Genomic DNA, 23,467 nt, shown 5'->3' with positions numbered 1-23,467 from the left:
GCATGACTACGCCATCGAAGACTTGGTTCCCAACGTGTATGCGGTCATATGCGACAAATGATGGATCAGAATGACCCTGGAGACTTGCCGAATAGAGTAGACCGGGTGGTTCGGGTCACAGGGTCAGTGGCCCGGAGCGATGAATATAGATTGCAGAGCTCGCTGTTGCGCCGTCTTTCAAGCGACGTGCCTACGAGTCCTCCAAAAGTTAGGTGATAGGTGTGATCGAATTTTGTTTTGATGGCACGCGCGCGTACCGTTTTCCTCTATCCCCGTCTCCACATCCTTTCACCCTTGCAATGAACGAGCGATTAGGCGCTTTCGCTGTGAAAACGTGCGAGGTGGTTGCTTCAGCTTGGCAGAGCTCTGGGCATTATTAACGAAACCAGACGTTTACCGGCTTTGAACGTTTTCTGTCTTTGAATATTATTCTTCTTTTGGTTAAAAGCTATTCCCAGCATCATTTTCGCGTGGGCGGCCTCGGTGACGAAATGGTCATAGTTCCCCTAGTGGAAGAAAAATAATATGTCTTAGTCTGGTCGCACATAAAGTTTTCCTCTTATTAGCCAGTGTATTTAATGTCTGATTAGGCGAATATCCTACGTTGGTGGTTGAGGCGTGCACAGGTTCGGGGTGAATGGGAAGACATGCACGCACAGGAGGGCTTCGTGCCGCTACCGACGACATACCTATTGTGCTGGTGGGAGTTTTAAATGTAGCACACTCATTGCTCAATGCGCCCAGTCAGCTATCCTCTGCAGTCGTGCGGTTTGGGTGTGGGTTGGTGCGTTGCACAGACAATGAGATGCCTACGACTGGGCGCTGAAGGGGACACCCACGTGTGTGTGTACATGTATAAAGATGGAAGCCTTCGAGGTGTTAACTCGCTACGGGACGGATGCATGTCGCTCGCTTGGTGGAAGAATAGCGGAAACATAAGAAGCGCCATCCCGAGCAGAAGCGTGAATGGGCATGAAAACCACGGAAAGCCGCTGCCGCCACCGTTGCCGCCTAAAATTCCACCTGTTCATGTAGCTACGAATCTCCCGAAAGAACAACAACCGACTCGCTTGGAACGCCTACGTGGACCATTACAACTCGTTCAACTTAAGGGCTTTCCGAGCGATATGTTCAACAGTAGCTTTCACTTCTAAGCACCCGCGCGTGACCGCTTGCCACTTTATACGTGCACGGTCTGGGAGAGAAGGGTGGTGGGAGGGCGGGGGTAGAGGGCAGGGAGTTATGGGTTTCATACCCTTACTGATGACATGGCCGTTGTGGTGGCGTGAGGCTCAACGTGGCCGTCAAGGGGCCGAATGCGACCGGTCTGGTGTTATCTGTGGCATGGTGGATTGGGTTGGCGCTTTACACAAACACTAAGATGCCTACGACTCCGGAGGGAAAGAGACACCTCTACATTTGTCCGCCAGGAGAAAGCCCGGTCTTTTGCAAATTTCATTGAGGTAATTGGCTAAGAAGTATGTTCGGTCAAAATTATAAACAAACGCGTTTTGTTTCGTGCACTCTATGGAGGACGTGCGGCTGTGCAGATTATCCTTCTTGACAGAGTGGAAGGGCACTAAATTTTTCTTCAGTTATTAGATGTGACGCTGAGAGGAGCATCTCTTGCCGGCGGCCCTGTCCTGCGTCCGTCGTTGTCGTTGTCCGCGTCCGCACAGCTGCGTCTTTCCTCCGCTCATCCCTCTCCTATCTCCGATAGCGAACACTCTCGCCCAACATCTGCGGGCGAGTGGCGCAGCGCACTCTCACTCCGCCGGTGGACGGCGCTGCGCGCGGCGCTGCACGGTGTGCGCATGTGCAGTACTCTCTCTCTCTCCGCGGTCTACTCTCCTTCGGGTGCGCTACGCCGGCATCCTCTCGCATGGAATCCAACGATTTGATTGAACCGCAATTCAAGTTCACTACGCGTTTCACGCAATTCGACTAATCGACCGAACAGAAACACCCAACAGAACCCTCTTCAGCGTCGCATCACACCGGGGTTCCCGCGAGGGGAGGTGGGCGTTTTTTTTCTAATCCATCTTTTTTTATTGCAGAATAACTTAATTCTTTGTGTTACTTTTTTTATAAATGGTGACTTGGTATTTTTTAGGTCGCTTTAAATTCTGGGCGAACGCAACACCAATTCTCATTAACGTTCTGTATAGCACGAAGACACGTGGGACTTGGAGTGGTGTGCAGCGAAGTGTTTGAAAATACGTGTCCTGGCGGAACGATCGGGCGTCCAACTTAACGGCTTGCGGGAAAGGAGGTCTCCTCAGGCTGTCCAGGAGTGGGTGACACGGTAGAAAGCGACAAGCAGGTCCTCCTTTTCCCGTGCCATCACGCACACGCTCACGGCAAGCCGTTTCGGCGTGTCGTATGGCGTCACGAAGATGTCAAGGCTCACGTGACGTGCCGGCTGCGGATAATGGCGGCTCCCAGCTCGCCAGAACATGTGCGGACGATGCGTAGGGAAACACGGGTCCCCACAACAATAATGCAAGGGGACTGCTGTGCTCTTGCTTTGTTATTCGCAAGAATGCCGCAGAGGGCACTGCTCCAATGGTGGCGTTACATAAAAAAATTGCAGCAAACCTTGTTCCTCAACGTGAAATCGGCAGCCTTTCCAGCAGGCCCGGCACTTTGTTAAACCGCATAAATCAGAGTTTGATGAAGCTGGTTAGTTTGATGATACGTATATCGAGCTCATTTAGGCCAATGAGCGGCTTAGTATCAGTTAATTGATAAGTCGTCCTCACTCATTGGTGTGACGTCCCTTGGGGAGGCGGCATTTCTGCAATGAAACACAAGTGCTTGGAGTTTTGAATAGATAGGGGAGGCAGGAGCACGTGAGCATTACCCGACCTCTCATTTTCTATACTATTGGTATTCGGCTGTCAGCATGCCGAAGACCCCCTAAGATGAAACATGCTCATGTGTGTTTATATTCAGGCAGCTGTTGCAGCGAAAGTCACTCATACAAATATTTTTATGCCCGTCTTTTGTGTATGTGGGATTCAGGCATAGTTGAAACGTTGTGCGAAAAATGCAGCTTTAAATTCTGTGCTATGCCGCGAATTTGTTTATAACTGCCATGAGTCAAAGCTACTTTTTTGGGGTCGCGGCAAGGTTTGAAAATAAAAAGAAATTTGGGAGTGTCGCGGAGGCCCCCAGGGACACTGCGAAGTGCGCTCACGGACCCCGTTTGTTCTGCGCACAATCGCTAGGACAACCACTGTCCTATGCAAAGCTTTGTAAAAAATACCCCTAAATGAAATTGGATATTTTGAACTACGCCGGCGCTTGCCACCTGCCTTCGACCACAAGCTACTCATCTTTTTATCTTCAATCATCGACTGACCAATCACACTTTCGATCGCACCCTTTAATTTCAACTCCTGTCACTGAAAGTGCCCGAGAACTCCCACTACTCTTTTCAGTTGGAAATAAACATAATTCAAGAATACAGATTTCATGCATTTCTGTAGTCGCTGGGCATCCCAAGCCTGCTTTAATTGTATCTCGTATCGCAATGGAGGTTTTAAACCATAAATGTGTGTATGGTTGCGTTGTACGTGAAAGAACAACGAAGTTGGTGTTCCCTTGAATTTGCAAATGGCACGTATCCTGCATACGGCAAACAAAGTTTCATATATCAATGTAATACATACCAAAACACTGCAATAGTTATTTAAACCCTAAAGCCATGGTTTTAATAAATGCTAATTAAAACCATGAATAATCTTTCAAATTCGCTTACATTTTCAGCACGCTATAACTTTGCAGTTATGCTCACAGCTGGCAAAGGTGGTGTTTTGTCTAACGTCATTCTGCTTCACAGTGTTTTCTGCTTTAATACATGATGCGGAGGAGTTTGGAAAACAGCTAAAAGCACGCTATAATCACTAGCGCGCCAATTCTACCAGTGGAGCAGCGTTGTCGCCCATTGAGGGAACAGGCAGTTTTCAGAGATGGTGTGTTGGGCAGCAGCCTGCAAGCGGGCGGCGAAGTTCGCCTGCCGCGAATTGATGAGAGCGTTATGCAATGGCGAAAAAGCGGGCAATAGCAGCATGTGTGCTGTACTGATAATCCGTGCCTTCGCTGTGCGCGGCCTCGACAGCAGGCGCCACCGAGCGAGACGGCGGAGCGGTTTGTTTTGGCCACCGCTTCCGTTGTCAGTAAACTTAAGCTGCTGGCAGTAGAGTGAAGCTTCAGTATGATAAGGGGCAAAGTCAGATGCCGTCATCTTGAGAACGCAATTGCACAGACAAACCTTTGTAATTAATGGTGTTCATTTTAAGGTCGAAACAGAACTGATTGTTTAGGGCCTTAGTTTCTGGTTAAGGCACCATAATAAACAGCAAGGTTTTGGACACCATGGGTTCGTGACATCCGTTAGTTTAGAATTTAAAGGCTGAAGCACAGGTAACTGAAGTCATTCTCTGTCGAAAACATACACTCCTTCCGAATGTGATCGGGATAAAGGTTCTGGCATTGTGATTATATAAAGAGACACTAAAGTGCGGAAACAAGTTTGCCGGCATCAGTACCTTACAGTGACGAGAGTCTAGATACGCCGTTGTCGCTAATACTAGCCGTTTAAAAAGGCAGAAAATGAACAAAGACGTGCGAACAGTAGTGGACGCCCGTACACGTCTGGGTACTACGATTTGTGACGTCAGAAAATTTGTGAAGGTTTAGAGCTCATTGGAGAAGCATTTATAAACATTTTCTTGAATTCAAAAGTCTCTACGTGATGGAGCAGGTAAGATAAATGTAAATCAAAGCATTCCTAAACAGACGTGATTTAGAAAATACAGAGTAGAGCTTTTACACATTGTGAGACAGGCTGATTCCCTCACGCTTCAGTCAGCCATCATGCTTTTGGTTTGGTATTTAAAATTATTTGTGCGATATTAGCGAACTCAGTAAGCTACGACAGTGAACGCTAATGCTTCTGCAAGCAATAAGCAAGGCAGGAAGCCGCAAAAGTGACAAGGTGTAAGTGGTTAAGCGACCCGCCTGAGCTCCTAATCTTCCGTTGACCTCACGCTGATGTGGCTATCGGTAAAGTGGGCCTGCAGCGGGTTCTACCATTACTACCCGTAGAAGGTACAGGGTACTTACTGAAGCTGGGTAGCCACACGATCCGACCTTGTGTTCGTTCGCTCGCCGCGAGCCGCCGTTTATAAACAATGTGTAAAGCGCCCGTCGCCTAATTCTACTCTTGTGATGTTTGTTATGTTTGTTGTGATGCCACAAGGACTACTCCACGAGGTGCACGGGAAGAGAGTGCTTATTTCATGCTATTTTCACGTGAGAGAAGAGATTATGTGATGGCCGCTATCTCCATACGCGGAAAGGTGAAAGGCGCACACCTGAGAGGCGGCTATCCGGGCGGCCACATTTGCACGATATTAGAAACAGCACGTGTAACTTCAGAAGGGGCTTCGTTATCTGCCGGGTAGATGGGTTCTGGGTGTTATTGTAGGCGGGCACACCAGCCGCTCGAACATTTAAAAGCATTTGTCGTTTTATCGGTACACATGTCATAACTCCGTGCCGGTCTCCTCCGCAGGAAAAACGCTGTCGTTGTCACCCTGGCTTGGAAACGGGAAAGCTACCGCTTCCAGCGTGAGAAGGCCTAGCGCCAGGAGTTTGCACGACATAGCGGACCGGTGCCTCACTCTTTCTATGTGACGCAGTGGCAACGTCAGAAAAAAGTGAAAGGGAAACGGGAGAAAGAAATGCTAGCTACATTTACTTATTTCTCAACAAATAACGCGTCATTGCTCTTCCAAAAAAAGCCGAGAGAGCTACGGAACGTAATATTTTTCAGTTAAAACAAAATTTTATTCAGCCTTTACTCTCCCTTTATTTGATTGATTGACCGATTGTTCGATTGATTGATTTATTGATTTATTGATTGATTGATTGATTGATTGATTGATTGATTGATTGATTGATTGATTCTATAGTTTAACGCACCGACGCTACACAGACGATGAGGGGCGCCGTAGGTGGGAGAGATCTGGATTAATTTTGACCACCTGGGGATCTTTAACGAGCGCCGAAATCTCGAAAACACAAGCGTTTTCGCTTTTCACCTTCATCAGAAAAGCTCCCACCGCGGTCGCGATTCGAACCCGCGTCCTTGTGACCAGCATCCGAACACCATAGCCTCTGAGCAAGCGCGGCGTGCTTACTGTCCCTGTAAGTTTCTATTCAGTGCCACAAGAAGAAATGGCAGAAAGGAGCGGGGAAGCAATACGGAAGATCCGAGGACCTCTAATTTAAAACATTGGCGAAAGAGCAAACCAAGTAGGCAGTCGCATGCAGTCAGAACATGGGAGCTAAGAATAAAAAATTCCCCGCATTTCCCCGAGGGGAAGAATGTGAAAGTGCGAATGCACGAGTTGAATTTGCGCGGTTCGGTAATGTTCGCGAAAGAGAGATCACACACACACACTCAACTACAAAGAAAGAAAGATGCATTTATTCACAGACACCTATGTGTGTTGTCGTTGTACTTGATTGCTAGAGCGGATCTCAGCTTTGAAATTTCGTGTCAGTACTCCTTTAAGCAGGTGCATTAGCCCTTCTCACGCCCGATTCTTGGCCAATCCACCACGTGGGTATGTGCCATGTCAGCGGCCAGGCAGCGCGCGCCCATCTCCCCCCGTTGCCAAGGAAGACGACGAGATTCCTAGCCAATCCCCCACGTGGGTATGTGCTATGTCAGCGGCCAGGCTGCGCGCTCCCATCTCCACGTGCGCGGACATCGCCGGTGGACGCAGGTTCAGGGTCGCTTAAGAAGTGCATTGCACTTAAAATTTGACCAGGATTTAGCGGCCTTAACCGGAGTTGCGGAAACGGCGCAGACAACAAATGGTGATATATGCTAGTGTTGGAAAATTTTGCCGTAAATGTGGAAGCATGGGAACATAAGTAATACACCACAAAAGAGACATAAAAAAGGGAACTGAGGGGAATATTTTCGAACATGACAGTTGTAACGGCGAAGCAGCAAGTCCAATGGACCCAGCCGTCAATATTGCAACCCAAAAACAAATATTTGTACGTATGCTCCTTAACATGAAGTGTTACGAGCTATTGAAACTGCTAAAATTAATAGGTAGTGTCAGGAATACCGAGTTTCATTGCTCAGAGAAACTAACAAGTAGACATCACTATTTTACCAAAATGACTACTACTTTAAATGCTAAACCTAGAGCTTCATACGTTTAGCATGGCTAATATATTGCAAGCGAAAAGAAACCACGAATTCATAGGCATATGTTCACTCTTTATAGACACTAAACCATTTATTTCGTAGCAAATTTGCTTACCAGTGTGGAGTGCCATTTTAGTTTGGAATTAGAGTGCATCGCTTTACAACCGCCGCGGTGGTTCAGTGGCTACGGCGTTACACTGCTGAGCACGAGGTCGCTGTTTCGAATCCCGGCCGCGGCGGCAGCTTTTCTGATGGAGGCGGAAAGCAAAAACGGCCGTGTGTACGAGATTTCGGCGCATGTTAAAGATCCCCAGGTGGTCAGAATCAATCCGGCGCCATCCACTACGGCGCGCCTCGTCGCCTGTGTTGCGTCGGCTCGCTAAACACCACAATCAATCAATCAAGCAAGCAACACGTTTCGGTATATACAAGATGGAATAAAGTTCGACTAAACAGTCGCAATTAACGTATGCGTGCAACCCCTTCAGAAATAAAACGGTGTGTGATAAAAAGCCCAGGTACAGCATGGCATTACATATTCTGTCGGAAATGGAAAAGCCGTATTGTAAATACCTTATATGAGGCGTTTTTTTCGAAATGAGTAAGATCCAGAAACCGCAACTAAGTCGGATAAAGCTGTAATAACCAGAAAAAATCGGCAACGTTCCGCTAAAAAGGGTGTGGCTCGAAAATAGCTGAGATAACGCCCTGAAGACGTGTACGCAGATTGTAGTTCGTGTCGAAAATGAGCCTCATCCTACGGTTTTACGGGTGAAAATGAGCCAAATGCATTTGACCCATGGGAGCTCCCTTCTGGCTTGACTGTTCAGTGTTCAGGCTCTTTCATGGGTGTTTTCGGAAGTTTTAAGTGCAGAGCACTTTAAGCGCACGCCTTGTCGTGGTAGTTCGCTCGCTGGACCGAAGTAGAGCAACAGGGCGTACCGTGGTAACACTGTCGTTCGCGGCGTACGCCAGAGGCTTCGAAAGGCAAGCGGTTTGTATAAGCGTTCGAAATTCGTGAACCGCTGGGGCTTGTCCTACATCTCCCCATTTTATAGCGCAAAGAAAACTACTGGTAGATTTGAGGCAAAATATACGTAATTAGCCGGCAGCGCCCGCGTTCACTTAGTTAGAAAGGCTCTTTGGGTGGGTTTTTATAATACTAAGCGAAAACACCTGCAGTGCAAGAAAACAATGGCTCGTTTGAAATGCCGCAGAAAAGCCCCAGCCGCGCAAGAAAAAAATGGTGCGTTGCAAATGACGCAGAAAGGCTCCTTCTTACGAAATTAAAGCAAGCGCAAAAGGAACAGAACTACGGCTGGCGCAGTTTCAGGTGGGGGGCGCGCGAGCACTGCGAAGGAAGGAAATTTGAATTGCATGGGCCATAACAGCCCATTATGGCGAATCACTTCTCTGCAATTCCGACAGCGTTCACATTGAGTGGAACAGCTTTAATACTTTTTTTAGCGTTTCTAAGCTTCAATATGCATTCAGGCGGTAAATAGTAGATAGAAAGATCTCTCCCCAGATGTCAACGACGAATTGAACGGAAGAAGCGAACGAAACGAAACAGAGATGTGAAACAGTGATTTTATTCGTCTCCCCAGTTCCAACGAAATAACTCTAGTTATATTTATTTGTTCTTTATTCACATCTTTACCATATCAGTACTTAACTAAAAAGCGGCCGCTTACAGGCCCTGGCCAATCCCCCACCCCCCGCTCTCGGAGTATGAACCACTTCATCAAGGTGAAGAATAAGATATAAGCAGTTTTCGTGTGAAGCGTTTGGAAATTTATGGCAAAGCAATGGAAAGATTGCTTGCTTCGTTAATGCCTTGAGGTGTGCCCAACATAAGTATCTCAGCGAAGAGCTCCAAAAAAGGAGCTAATGGAGCCAACAGGACTGTTCTGCTCTCCCTGCTCTCCCTGTTCTACTGTTGTTGACGCGCTGGTGCATATTTTCCTTGCCTTTTCCACCAAAACTCAATCGCACATTGCTTGAACGTCAATTTAAATAAAGTTTTCGTAGGAATACAACACCAACTTGAGTGTTTAAATTCAATATGAGCCAAATCCAAACTTACCACCCGAATAGTTAATTTTCGTCGATACCCACTTTGGGTTCAATCGGTCGGCCGATTATCGAAACGATGATCCGATAAAACGATGGCTCGCGGTCAACGGCACGCAGCAAACGATGAGCTACTCCAAGAAAACGGAAATGTACAATATGAAAACTGCACCTACACTACGTATTTACAATTCTCAAGGCTCACGATTGCATACAAGAGGTTGGGGAAGGGCCGCATCTAGCAAGGCTTCCCTCTCTTTTTAGTCCTCCTCTCTAAAAACATCACACTCATCGGTTTTACCCCTACAACTCCGCCAAACCAGGGACATCACTGTTTGAGAGAGAGGATAGCTCATTGATTAGCCCAGACTAGGTCACTTATTGACCACCCGGACAAACAAAGCTAGGAGGGTTCAAAATAGTCACGTGACCCTTACTGCCATACAGAAACCCGGAGGTGTTAAGCAAAACACAAACATAGCACAAATAAAAACCAACCAACTAAAAGCAGACCTAGCGCTCGTCATCGGTTGTTGGGCAGCTCCTCATAAAGTATTGTCAACACCGTGCACGCCAATGATTGTGCCACACGCCTCCAAAATTTCTTTTCTTTGTACACAAGTCCAGCGCGTAACAATGACTGGTCGGCTACCCTTCGAGGCATCCAAGCTGCCGAGTCGCCAGGGTCAGACGAGTGACGAATAGAAACATCGCCCAGTAGCTTTGAGCAGTCTAACAGTGCTGGACAGAACGTCTAGTGCCCTTTTCCTACCTTTCACTCCTTGTGTGACTTCGAGCTCCCGTCCGGTTCAGGCATTCTCATGGTGGTAACGGCGGTGGTTAAAAAATCAATTGTCTCCCTCTGCCGGTTTCCCAAACAAACGAAAGGAAATCCTCCTTCGAAAGCCAACATCACTTTCAACTTTCTTGGGGTGACTGATTCATTTGTACACGTCCTCTCTGGGCCCCCTCATGATGTGAACACAATTGCACAGCGAACAAAACGAAGCCTCCGCGGTCTCTTCTCACGCCCCTGGTGCCCAAGTCATCTCGGCTGGCGTGAAAACAAGCGCCATAGAGTTAAACAAGCTAACACCAACGAATGATGTCAAGTTGCCATGCGGTTTTAATTAATGAGGTGAGGTGCCCGAAATTAACATCAATATTCCTCAAATTCACGGCATATGTTTTAATATCTTCTGGTCATAAGTTACCCTAGCTAACATGTAAAATATATCAAATAAAAATTTTGACGGCGCTGCATTTAGGTCCGGTTACAAACTTCCGCTTGTGTTTTAAATTCGCGTCCAGCGGACCTGGCTCTTTTCCAAAACAACGCGCCATTTGTAATTTTTATTATCTTCGCAATTCTTTTTTGCGTCTGTCCACTGCGCTGCAATGTCATGTGTCTTGTTTCACGATTCCCCCTGGTGTTACCTTAATCATCCTTTCAGCTTTTCCTTCCTTTATTTTCACTCCCACAGTATGCCCAAAAACTTTCCTCAGTTTTCGTTGTTGGGACACTGCGTGCGCCTTTATCGGGCAAGTACGATGCTACTCGCTTTGCGGGAACTTGTTTAATTAACATACCTATCTACTCACGTACACCACGGTGAAGGAGCTCACCAAATGTTTCCAAATAAAAGGATGGAATAGTCTCAATAGAATTTTTTCTTCAGCGAAAGCCATTAGGCAGATGGCGCTGGCGATTTATGCTCGCCCCGCATTTCGCAGCGCTTGTGTTTGACTTCAGTTATTACCGACATTAACCAAATGTATTCGTCAACTCGAATACTCTACTTTGCTTTTGAAGCTCTAAGTTTTTAGGGGTGAAGCCCCCTAGGAGCGGGGGCTGTTGGTGTCTCAGGTAGCGACTAGAAGGCAAATCTTCCTTTCCCGACGTTGGTCCACTTAGTGTTGATGCATGTGTATAACGCGCACGCGGGTAAGCTACATGTGCACACGGATGCATCTTGCAATACACGTAGGTTCACTTGCGCGTTCGCAGTGCCTGCATCAGGTGCGGAGCAGATGTTTCGATTGTCACACAGAACATCCTCAACAACTGCTGAAATCTGTGCCATTGTGGAGGCTGTCAAATTTATTGCCACAAGGCAGCAAAGTGCTAGGTGGGTTGTCTGCTCAGACTCTAAGCCAGCACTTCTGCTCCTATCAAATGTTGAGGCCAGAAACGGGCACCGAATAATGATCCTTACGATTGCTGAACATCTTCAAACAGCCCATGATAAAGTGCACGTCATACACTTCCAATGGGTGCCCAGCCACAGTGCCCTAAAAGGCAATGAGACAGCCGACAGACTCGCCAAACAGCGACACGACGATGGCGACGAGCTCACCGTTCCTCTCCTCGCTTATGATATCAGGAACATCATACGAAAACTAAGTGAGCAACGGTCTACAAAGGCGTGGTTTGATAAAGACGCGAGCCGGTCATTGCTGTACGCAACAGACCTAGCCTTACAGTTCCGTTTGAATGTGGAGCTGTCACGAAATGTAGAAACTGTGCTTCACCGTATGCGACTCGGGGTGGCTTACACAAAGTAGTTTCTATTCCGAATTCACTGTGCAAACTCATCATCCTGCGCATGCGGAGCGCCAGAGGAAGATGTTTCCCACGTGATGTTGACTGTCCATTATATTCACGGAAAAGACGTGAGCTTTTCAACACACTCCCATTAGATAACCGTCGTGTGGTGTGTTTAGGACCATTACTAGGTCCATGGCCTCATGCGGGGCTTCAAAACAAGGTTGTTCGTGCCCTGAATGTGTTTTTACCTCAACAGAAATACCTACGATGTATTAGGTGACATATTAGATTTTTATCGTTACTGATTGACCACCAACCCAGGAGGACATTTTGCAAACAGCTTTTAGTACTCACGAAATTGTTGTGCACAGTGGACAAGTATAGCCGGGTCTATGACCCTGTATTGGTGAAATGGAGTAGACGGGAGCAGATTCGCTTCCAACCACTCCACTCAATAAACCTGTTAAACCACCACCTGTCGTCGTCGTCGTAATCGTCGTTTGTCTGATGTCATCTCGGTACGAAAACACTGGGAAACTCGTTTAGCCCTCGCGCTATAGAACGCCACGTGTACTAAAAAAACACCGGCACACCCGCTACGCCTCGCACTTCATAACACGTGCTAAAAAATCCCGCCATCTCCACAAAGTGAATGATGATGAGTTGGGCGAAGCTCTAATGCTTATCCGTAAAACCGCGAAACATTCGCCCACACATCATATAAACACTTGACACGTTGTTATATGGGTGATTGTATATACACTTGTATACACGATGTTTATTATTTACATATCGATGCAATTATCCCGCAACTGCTCCGATTCAAGTTCTTTTGCCACAGCTTGCTGGCCGCCTCTGCTTCGCGGGGTCTTACTTCGGGATCCGCTTGTCGACGAGCCCACTTTGCTTCGGGTGCCCGAGCTCTCGGCGCTGCCGCCACCTCCGGATCGATGCTAATGCTGGCTTGCAATTGCTGCCGAAGATGGTGTCTTTCGTCCGCCTCGCGAGCTCTCAACGCGGAGTCTTGGCTGCGGGCCCGCAATACAGCCGCGTCGCGAGCACTCCGCGCCGCTGCCTTTGCTTCCAATGTGTTCATGATGAGTAGCTTGCGACGTGCTGCATTGAGCGGCGGTGCGCAATCTAGCGGGAGACCTGTGAAATATTGCACAGCTCCGCATCTAGCGGTCGCCTCGAGAACTAGTGGGCACATCGACGGCGCAACGCGGGACTTGGCCCGAGCAAGAGGAGCTCCGCCCCTAAAATTGCTGTGGTTTAACTTTGGTTAACCATTGTTGACAGGGGCAGCTTCACGGCCCTGGCTAGGCCCATTTTTGAAATGGGGTCGAGGAGTGGTTTCGCAGTGATATACAGGCATGTTTGCAAAGAATACACTGCTTATGGATATTTTTTGGCTCACCCTGTTCTTTGACATTGCCGCTGTAGGAGCGACCACAGCAGGATCTTCGCCTTTCTCAAACGCACACGGCTCTGCTCCGCACATGGCCTCCTAGCCTTCCTTTGTGGCGCACGATTATCGCTGCGGTGGAGGCATCCGCGCCTTCCTAGTCCTGGTGGCGAAACCTTCTGCGCACGTCTCCGTTCCCTCCCCGCCTATCTGTCTCCTGTCTCCTATCATTCCCGGCCATCGTGCCGCTGCTCCGTGCGGAGTGCCCCGTCAGGTGCCGACAAGGGTCGCCCGCACGGCTCAGTTCCATCCTGGCCTAACTCTCCGCAGAAGGGTTGCAAGCTCGGCCAGTTGGAAAAACCTTTTGTGATGAAAACAGCGCGAACTTGAAGAAGGACAAAGGAAAGACAAAGGAAGATAAAGAGTGCAAGAATTGTCATTTTTTCGTCTTCTTTCTTCACGTTGTACTAAGTACAGCGGATGTAAACATATTGTTCTTGCGATTGACATTTCATTTAGGCACCGCGAAATTACGAACGCGTTCCGCATAGCAGAACGAGTAGACAATTGTGTCAGCCAAGCAAGCGTGTGTTTCTATCCCAAAAAGTTTGCATCTCTGGGTGGGCCCTCACTGTGGCCGGTTTCGAACCAGTTTCCTTATCATCGCGGCTATTGTAAACTTGTTTTGCACACTCGCAATGTTGTTTTTTTTTGTTTTCTGTAAAGCGTTTATATTCACCCTTCTTAATATTACACTTGATATTTTAAACCAGCGGCTGTCCTTGTGTACCACTTCTTTTGTCTTTGTTTAAGTTCGTGCTGGTTTCATCCAAGAATAGGCCTGTCTCTCCCCGCCATCGGCCGCTGCTCTATGACGGGCGCTTGTGGAAGGAGGGTATGTATATAGTCCACATACTGTTCGTTTGACTATAAAAACTAGGAATCGCAGAACATGCAGGCAGACGTGGTTACACCTCAGGCTCTCAAGGTTCGAACTGCTCACACCGCGAACACTACCCGAAGTAGCGAAGTGAAGCTTTATCTACGGCAACTCCGGGAGACTCGTATACGCTTCGCGCTAAAGGGCTTCGTTCTTCAAGAACAAGAGAATTTTACAACAAAGCTGTAAGTACACCCCAACCGTTTTATCTTCCTTTGCCAAAACACCAAAGCGCCAAGAATACACTTATACACGGCATGCTTCTCCCCTCACCAGGTTTCACGCTAATGAAGATAGCCCAGGATTTTTACTATCTCGAGGATATCATTACGGTTTTTGTGCTCTGCGCATCAGAAATTTTGTGCGGATCCGTAAGCTGCCTTGAGGTGCATTCTTAGCCGATGTATCTGCCGTTTTGCGTGCACTTTTTGGTTCAGGCAACATGAAATGGCCGACTTAAACATTTATAAGTATTTTACGCAATGCAGCTCAAATTGCGTTCTTTCTTGATGAGTTATTAGGAGGATACCTGAACCTGCAGCAGGCATTATATAATGAACCGTATAAATAATTTAGAAAGCATTTTTATGTGCTCCTGATCAGGCAAAACGCTAAAACTCTCGATTGAAAACCAGACGCGGAAATTCAACGTTGAATATGTACCATCTTACAGCGGTATCACCCACATGTAAGGGTTGAAATTTGAGTTTTTGAACCAGTCTACATGCAGGAAGGACAACCGCAATACCATGTCAAGATACAAGATATCATTCCCTTTTTAAGGTAGGCCTAGCTAGTATGTCACAATTTACATTCACAATTTTACATTTACAACGTGGGCAACATACCATGCAATTTTTTTTGCGAAAGTAAGGGCTGAGCTCTTAAGAACTGTAAACGCAACAGAACTCAAGTAAAATGTTTTCTTACAGTTCTTAGGTCCTCCAGATCTACAGCAAAAACTCCCAGTGAGAATCCTGAAGCCAGCACAACGTATATAGTCCACATACTGTTCGTTTGACTATAAAAACTAGGAATCGCAGAACATGCAGGCAGCCCACTCAGAGTGTGGTTTGAATTTTTTTGCTGGATCGAGTGATTAAGTACTGCGCACCCGCTTCAAAAACCAAATTCAAAGATCCAACGAAGCTCCTACGGCGTATACTTATAAATTACCCCATTGTGTATTCACAGTGACATTTGGCCACATGCCTTGTTTTGGGACCAGGATGCTCTGAAAGGTATTGCATTGTTAGGAAGCCCAAGAAAGAACATGATATAATCTTTTGTATATTGGGATTTTTAGCTTTTATAGGCAAAACAATCATGTGCATGCTGGCTCAACTAGAGACCTAAGTACAGAGAAAATGGCGAAGTATTGTAAAAAAGTGCCTTCGTAAGAGGAGAGTACAAAAAAATGGATAACTTGCTCAGAGATAGAAGTGAAGAATAATATCAGGCAGAAGGTTCCAAGAAAGCGAAGGAAAATCTGGTGATTGTATTTGTAAATCAACGCTTTATGGTCAGATGGACAGGTGGCATCTACTTCGATCATCTTTTTATTTTGAGGGTTTTTCATTTCAATTATCAAAAGAAAAACTAGAAGTAAAACTCCTAGCTTGGAGGGATTCAGTGGCCGAATGCAGGAATTTGAACTAACCATATATAACGAAGGTACAGGTGCTCCTAAAGTTAGAGGCACCACGAGAGCGATGGCGAGACCGGGAAAAACTGCCTGCAAGGGTGATTAAGGAATAGTTGCGCCGTGGATACCAAGAGTGCGCGGGCGCATCCAGTTGGCCCATGTCGATCTTCTGAGGCTCGCCATATCGTCGGCTCAAGAAAAGCCGTGCTTCTGCCAACCCTGTTCGTCAGGGGGCTTCCAATGCTGAAGTTCCAAGAAGAGATACCCTTCTTTTTAAGATAATTTACTGAAGCTTGTTTCATAAAGCCGATTTGTTTTGAAAGAACCGGCCTTCTATCGGTTCACCTCCTCACATTTATTGAGCGCCCATAAAAACCACAGAAGCAATTTAGCCAATACGTACGCGTGAACGTTTTCTTTAATATTTATTCAATGTAATGTGGGTCCTTGCACCAAGCATGGCTGTAGCGGCAGCTGCTGAGTGACTGACTAGCATTCAAACGTCACGTCACAACGAATTCGCCGCCCGGATAAACAGGAACCACGGCGGGAACGGTGACAAAGTGCTGACGTTATTAAAAAAAAGCCGCCCGCATCTTTCCACGGGGGGAACTCGAGTAAATGCGTCGCAGAGTGGTATGGGTATCGCGTGAATGTTGCGTAATTTGGTATGGTTTGGGAATGCTTAATTGTTATTTCGTCTTTATTATTCTTATTTATTGAATGAAGGAGAAGCGAAGGCAAGGAGTGTAAAGTTAAAGTCTGTCTTTATTGCTTGGTGCCGTCAAGCAAAGCGTCAAGTCAAGCGAAAGCCAAGCAAAGACGCCCTTGACTGAATTCCGAACGCGCGCTCCGCCGCTTATATACACACCGCCCGCGTTCGAGGGAGAGGAGTACGGGGGAGAGACGTGCATGCGCATACTTCCGTACACAAGCGCGCGAACTTTCCACGCAACCACGTGATAACGTTATCACGTGTACACGCCCTGCTGCCGTTACTGTTGAGCGCGACGTAGCGCCCGCGTAGCTACGACGCATGCGCGCACAGACGCGCTCCCCCCGCACCGCCGCAGCTATTGTTGAGAGCGACGGAGCGCACGGGGTACACGGGCTCCTCCCTCACCGCCGCACCTGTTGTTGAGAGCGAGGAGGGTATGGGGGAGAGACGCGCACCTGCGCCTCGACGCGACGCGCATGCGCAGTGAGCGTGTGGACGGCGCCGACAACATCGACGAGTGACATCCCGAGCCTAAGAAATGCTCCGCATTTAAAAAAACAGGACACCTAGGCCGTAGAATATCCCATTTTTCCGATGCAGGAAAACAGATTCGTGCGTAAATCATTGTGGGCGCTGACGAAGTGCAGGGATGGCAGCAGTGAAGCTTTGTTTGAACCGGCGATAAGGCAAGCGTCAGAAAATTGAGATGGGCAAGCCGGGTGTTCCCACCAACTCTCGCCATCTGCGCCGCATGTAATCATAGGTCGCGTTGACATCCAGTTTTTCCTAGGGTTCCTGTATATCGCGTATCGCCAGAGTTGAGCGTCTGATTGCAACATGCCATGGGTCCCACACCGCCCAGTACTCAGTCAGTTCTGCTGATGTGACTGGCGGCGGTTCCGGCGGCGGTGGCCACTCAGCTAATAAGCAGCCTTCTATCCCCGCAGCCTCACTTCCCCGCAGCTGCTATAGGGACCGGGCAGCTGGACGCGTGGGGCCACCATTCCGTGCTCCCCCCATTAGTGGAATGAGCCGGATCATTGGAGTACGCAGCCTACCGTTGTTATTGCTGTGTTTGATTTGACGGTTTAAATGATTTGGTTATGTTGTGAGCGGATATCTGCGGTGAAATGTAGTCTATACAGATGTGTTGGGTTCTCAGATGAAATAACGGCTACATAAACTAGTCGGACGCTTCTAAAGTAGGGTATGGGCTACAATGATGTGAGCGCATTTTGCAGCGATCAACGCTTGGCTCCACCCGTTCCGGCTAGGAATAAAACTACTATTATTAGTATTCATTTCTTCTTTAATGCACTAATGGCAACGGAAACTTATTGGACACTTCCAAGATTGGGAATGAGCTACATTGACATGAGCACTTTTTGCAGGACTCTATGCCTGGCTCTATGCGATCTGAGTAGGAATAAATATATTAACATGAGTATTCATTTCTACCACTTTGAATTGTCTTCACTGGTTTCAATGACGACTGTTTTCACGCCACCCTGCACGCTGAGATATAGAGATACGAGTGCTTTAAAGAGAAATGCCCTTACGTACGAAATCGATTACCGTGTGGTCGTGGAAACGTCGCGGCAGTTTATACTGTCTTTCCGTATCCGTGAGCTTTGTGCGTTTGGTTTTGGTGAGCGACAATGATTGCATGAGAGCCTGAGAGTCGAAGCACAACTCCCTCGTTTTTAAGTGGCCATTTTATCAAGAGGCAAGGTTATTCAACCATCCAACTGCCCAAGCTGCAAACCATCCCCACTCTCCTTCCCATTTTACCACCTGCGTGGAAAAAATGCTGGCATGGATAGTTACAAATGTGGCATTGTTAACGTTAGCCTGTGGTTTTAATGCTTAAGTATTCTTCACCGTGTACCTAAATGTACCGTGTTATGCCTTGTGAAGAAACCAAGAAACGCGCCACTAGTTATCTCAAATAGAAGGGTATCAGCCCGAGACCTTCGCAGACGCACCTCCGACACGCTGGACGTAGTTAGGATTTCGAGAGTGCGGCACGGAAATACAAAATTAAATTGCAAAATCATCAAGCCCTCCGTCTAGCGACGACGATGGTGGAACGCGAAGCTTTATTCCAGCGAAATAAAATTGGAAAAGGTCAAAGGCAAAGACGCTGCATTGAAAAGATCAAACTGCATGGTGGTGAAATTCCAAAAATAACAAATCAAACTCTAAATCATGAAGGTAACCATGAAAACGTACACGACAAAGCTTTGCGATAAACCATTATCGACGGGAGACTAACAAAGTAGTGCATGATTTTCCAAGCGTAGAGGGCAGCTTGTGAACCTTGACCGCCGCATTCAGTTGTGAAACTGACGGCAGGTTTCTGGCACCCTTCTGTCTCTAGTCCTTCACCCACGCAGGAATTGTTTTTTGAAATACCTTTAATCAACTAGCCAGCAATCACCAAAAGTATGGTAAAGCCATTATTTTCCACGACAAGGAATAACGTTTTACTATCATGCTGTATTTATTCACTGAACTGTTCCCTATTACTCTAGTAAGCGTGTTTCTGTGAAATTAAACACCGATGACTGTAGTAAGCTTATATCAGGGAAATTAAACACGTTTGAACCGTAGGTAAAGAGGTTACGGAGCGTCGTCAATGACAACAATTTCTGGCCTGTTCAGTGGCAATTTCTGTTCGCACAATGCCGTTTCGTCATCAACTGCCAAAGGCCAGCGACGCAGCCATCCTGCATCCGCTGCACACATCGGCTTTGGAGGTGCATTTAGCTGGAATAAATTGCTTGATACGTCAAACTGCATGCAGGCATAAAAAAATATGCACGAAAGACCGGACTTTAACTTCAAGCTTGACTTCGAGCTTGACGCATTGAACGTCGTCTGCAATTTGAAGTTACCGAGTACGGGCGTAAGTCACACACGTGGCATGCCTCGTAAAGGTGGCCTTTACTTGCAAGATTTACCGATCTGAAAAACACCTTGTGGTTGTCTACGCATTTCAGGCTGCACCGTAACAAAACGACAGAAATACATGCAAAAGAGCGGTGCGCCAGTTTGCCACGGGTGGCGCTGTTCGCTGAAGCGACGCTGGTGCCATACATCGGCCGCCCGGTCCCTACACCACACGCGACCTGCGTGTTCTCCCCGCCGCTGCAATGGCTCGAAGGCCCGGCGGCGGCTCCTACACGCGTGACGGCTGGCTTTCCTGCACAACTTTATAGCTCAGAATGGCGGATGGACGCGCAACTCTGCTCCCCCAGGAGAGCTATATACCGTAACTATAGTTTTGCCTGCTCAGCCACCACTCACGTGCCCCGTTTAGCTTTTGGGGCACTTGTACGCTTGAAACCGGAGTTAACAACCGCCGCATAGGGAAACGGAATGACACCTCAACAACTGGGAGGATAGAATTGCCAATAGTTGTTGAAAAGCAGAATGTAGAAAAACAAGGGTAAACGCATGTAAACACGAAGTAGCTGGTTGTAAACTGTACGAACGTGAAAAACTTGCCGACGGTACGCTCAATTGATGTGTAAAAGTTGTTGAAACCAACTAACAAAAAATAACTACTAAACTTCGTGCCTACTACATGGCAAAGAGGTCGTGAATATTAACGAAAAGCGTAAAGTTAAAAGCAACCTACAAGTTCCATACATCAGATCTCTTTCCTCAATGAAATATCAAACCCCAAAATATACTAAGCCGATTTCATCAGTCATGGAAGCATTTAAAGGGCAGAGTGTATAAACGACTCTTACACGACGTATGCAAAGGAAGTACGAGCAAGACAATCTTCAGGAAGAGAAGTGAAACGCTGTCAATTGCAAGGAGAGTATGGCTACGAAAAACTTCAAACATATTCGCAGCGCATCTTGACAAGGTATTTAGCAAGCTTGACTGGCAGAAGCCAGGATTACGAATAAACGGCGATTACTTGAGCCATCCGAGGTTTGCGGGCAACACATACTTTTTCGAGCGTTTGTTCTGCCACAGGGCAGAAATGAGGGATAGTAGGTGATGATGACGAGAGTTTAATAATGAACATAAAAATGTTCGCTTCGGGGATAAAGCCCGGTAGGAAACAAGGATGGGGCCCATGTATCCACGCGATGTAATCTGTGGCGTCGTCTACGCGGAGGCCCGTCGAAACAAGATGTGGCATTCTCATCAGACGCAGTGCGAGGCAAGACTCCAGCAAATGGTGTATGTCGGCTATTCATCGCTCTTCTAGCAAGCTGGGCATGCGGCGTTTGCAAAAGAAACTCAAAATTAAGGCTAGTGGTAACGGCGGGAATTAAGGCCACCCCCACCCGAATCCTCCTAAGTGCAACCTCTTCGGGAAGGGTAATACCCGGGGGGAGGTTGAAAGAGCACACGGTGCAACGATTCAGAGCACGTGTGCCGTGCCGTAGGTGTTCCTTTCTAGTTGGCAGGAGAGTGGCCTCAGCAAGCTCAAACGGGGACGTCGGATGTGAAACAAAGGCAGCTAGTCAGGCTGCTACGTCAGCCTTGCAGTGTCCTGTCAGTAGTAGTTCAAAGGACCACCCAAGACAAAAAAAAAACATTTTAGTTTTCAATTTATTAGGAGTGCTTGTTTTCTAGAATGTAAACAATAACTACATGTACGTGCAAAAGCATCCATCCGCGCGCGCACTTTAAGCAACGCGCCGAGCGCTAGCTTAACTAGGAACAGCATAGGAGACGAGCGACTGCAGGCGCCCAAGACCGTGGTGAGAGCGAACTTTAGCTCCCAAGTACGCACGCCAGGCTCGCGCTCGGAGCGAAACCATCGGCCGCCGCGAAGCAGCGCGACGACAAAATACCAAAACAAATTTTAGATGCGAAGCTTCTTATACTCGGGACTGTGTCCCTCCATCCCTAGTCGTCGTTGTCCGCCGTCCGCATACCCACTGCGGATGCCTGGCCAGCCACCGCTGATGATTGGGGCATAGTGCCCCTAGGGATTGGCCAACGAAAGAATCCATCACAATATAGCTTCGCGTTCAACCACCGTCGTCATCTTCCCGTAGGGGAACCCGAAGTACCAAACCCCCACTGCGCATGCCTGCCCAGGCACCGCTGATGAAGATTGTGGCAGGATGCCCCTAGGGATTCGATTAGATGCGAAGCGTCTCGTGTTCGGGGCTGTGTCCCTCCCTCCCTTGTCGTTGTCGTTGTTCGCCATCCGCACAGCCACTGCGCATGCCTGGCCAGGCAGTGCTGATGATGATTGCGGCAGGATGCCCCTAGGGATTGGCCAACCAAAGAATCCATCACAAGATCGCTTTCCGTTGAACCACTGTCGTCAGCTTCCCGTAGAGGAACCCAGGGTACCACACCCCCACTGCGTATGCCTGGCCAGGCACCACTGATTATGATTGTGGCAAGATGCCCATAGGGATTGTCCAACCAAAGAATCCATCATGACATAGCTTCGCGTTCGACCACCGTCGTCATCTTCCCGTAGGGGAACCCTGAGTAGTAGCGAGGCATTCCTCCTCTCCTCTCCGACACTCCTTCCCTGCTCTCAGACGCTCCGCGCCTCTCCGGGATTGCGCAAAGAAAAGCAACACCTGCGGCTCTGCACGCGATAAGGCGAAGCAGCTTAGGGTTAGAGACGCGACGGTAGCCGCTGCATACTCCGCTGGTGCACCACTGCAGCTCCGCGGTATAAATGACGCGTGCGCGCGCTCCGCTCCCCTCATTCTCCTTCCGCAACGCCGCGATCGAACTGAAAACTAATGGGATCGAGTCTTCCCATGGCTGCTTCGCATACTACTCAGGGTTCCCCTACGAGAAGATGGTGAAATTTTTTTCTTCACGTTAATGAGAGTGTTTGCTTTGCAGAACGTATATAACGGCCCCATGTACGTGAAAGCATCCATCCGAGGGCGCGCACTTAGAGCACAGAGCCGAGCGCTTATCTACGAACACGATGGGAGGTCAGCGTCAACTCGCAGGCGCGCAAGTAGAGCGCGGAGAGCTCAGGGGCTCCGGTATAAAAGGTTAACTTCTACCACATGGGCGTCAGCATCCACAGCACCGCAGGCCAGCCCCGTGCACGGAGTGAAACCATCGGCCGTCCGCAAAGCAGCCGGAACGAGGGAGGGCGGGCAAAAAGTCCACGTTGACTGAAGTCGCACACCTAGAGGAAGTGACGTCACGGTGCTGCGTCGCTGCTTGGGGAGGTGTGGTTGGCCTGGGCCCCTACGGGATATGGTTTGGGAATGCGCTTCCCGGCAGGAAACCATTCTATCAGCCAGACGCGCATCCTGGCCTTTCCAGAGAAACGATGAAAGGTGAAAACCATTCTCTCAAAAACATTCTCGCGCCTGCGCTATGCACCCGTCAAACGCCACGTAAGCTCCTGGGGCATGAATGCAAGCACACGTTGCGGCCTGTTGCGTGGTTATTCTTCTTCCTTTGACTTTCGAGGAAGCACGTTCCGCTGAAGGGCGTGGGTAAACTGGCCAGCTTGTTGCAAGAGATTTTGGTACTTGAGCTTTCGAGTCAAAAACAGCCAAATCCTAGCTATGTAACTTTTAAAGAAGTGACGCCGTTCCTGCGGTTCCTTCATAAACCTATTGAGTTACCGTTACAGTTCCACCGACACTTAATGGAACGGTGGCGTTCTTCCTTTTTTCTAAAAAAGAACTAGTTCCAGGAATGCCGTTCCTTGGAACAACATTCTGTACAACACTACAAATACATTCCATCATGTTGTTTCTAGAGCGCGTAAAATGCGAGAGAGGAGCCCTATTCGACCGGCTCTCAAGGAAGTACAGTAGTGATATAGACCTTACTTAGATTTGTGTAAATGTGTATGTTTTCTATAAAAGGCAAGTGATCCCTCTACGCTTACAATACCAAAAATGCAAAAAAAAAATGAAATTTTTAATGC

General features: G+C 47.9%; 1 long non-coding RNA gene across 1 annotated transcript in view; it reads right to left on the bottom strand.

Annotated features, from left to right (window-relative positions):
• Positions 1 to 15,286, bottom strand: part of LOC144144093 (uncharacterized) — a 145,090-nt gene extending 129,804 nt beyond the window's left edge. The window contains exon 1 of the long non-coding RNA XR_013317153.1: positions 15,134 to 15,286. This is a non-coding gene — a long non-coding RNA (uncharacterized LOC144144093). The remainder of the gene's footprint in view (positions 1 to 15,133) is intronic.
• Positions 15,287 to 23,467: the final 8,181 nt, after the last annotated feature.

The sequence above is a fragment of the Haemaphysalis longicornis genome, unplaced genomic scaffold (genome assembly GCF_048455015.1).
Source record: "Haemaphysalis longicornis isolate Haplotype H1 unplaced genomic scaffold, Haemaphysalis longicornis Haplotype H1 scaffold_61, whole genome shotgun sequence".
Lineage (NCBI taxonomy): Eukaryota > Metazoa > Arthropoda > Arachnida > Ixodida > Ixodidae > Haemaphysalis > Haemaphysalis longicornis.
Note: the sequence above shows the minus strand (reverse complement) of the source record. Positions and strands in the feature narration are given on the sequence as shown.